Source organism: Galeopterus variegatus, unplaced genomic scaffold, assembly GCF_000696425.1.
Source record: "Galeopterus variegatus unplaced genomic scaffold, G_variegatus-3.0.2 Scaffold1685, whole genome shotgun sequence".
NCBI lineage: Eukaryota > Metazoa > Chordata > Mammalia > Dermoptera > Cynocephalidae > Galeopterus > Galeopterus variegatus.
The window spans coordinates 307,407-308,071 of record NW_007727796.1 but is presented as its reverse complement, the minus strand read 5'-3'; the positions used below and the strand labels follow the sequence as shown (position 1 = coordinate 308,071).

The 665-nt window shown below is 37.0% G+C and overlaps 1 protein-coding gene across 1 annotated transcript in view; it reads right to left on the bottom strand.

The window, feature by feature from the left end:
• LOC103595115 (probable global transcription activator SNF2L2) overlaps positions 1-665 on the bottom strand; it is a gene marked incomplete at its 3' end in the record, with an annotated part of 62,546 nt that overhangs the window by 56,132 nt on the left and 5,749 nt on the right. The window lies entirely within an intron of this gene.

Sequence of the window (665 nt, the reverse complement as noted above, 5' to 3'; positions counted from 1 at the left end):
GCAAAACACACCACTAGATTAGGAAAAACTAAAACTGCCAGTTAATGGGGTCCGCTTATAGAATGTGACATCACATCTGTTTGCCTGTGTGCTCTTCACTAACTCTGAAAAGGTCTATTTAAGTCAGAAATTGGGAGCTAGAACTTTGAAAAAGTCTATAATGCTGCATTGACAAGTAAATGAGATACTCCTCACCAATGAAATGTCTAAATCCAAGCTCTGAGTCAGTCCTCAGTCTTCTTCACAGTAAGGAAAACTACCGTACACTAAAGGAATTAGGTGCAAGAAGGTGCCTTCTCAGTCATTTATTTCTCCTCCTTAATTATGAAACAGTACGAAGATTCAGGAGCCTTGAAATTTGATTTCTTTTTGAAAACCATTTTGCTCAATTATTCAGGGTAGAGAATAAATGATTAAATGCTACCAATCTTCAATTTTCACAATTCTGACAGACTTCCTGTTGATGTTTGTACCTGGCCCAATCAGAATTTATCACAAAAACAAAATAACAAGAACTAGATTACCGGACTGCTTCCGCTTCAAAGAGGACCCATATTCACAAGTTACACTCAGGAGGTTACTCTTGAATTGAGATATAGTATCTGCAGAGCAGAGAGTCTATGTCTTACCCTTCTATTCTCATGATAATTAGGATCTATTTTACA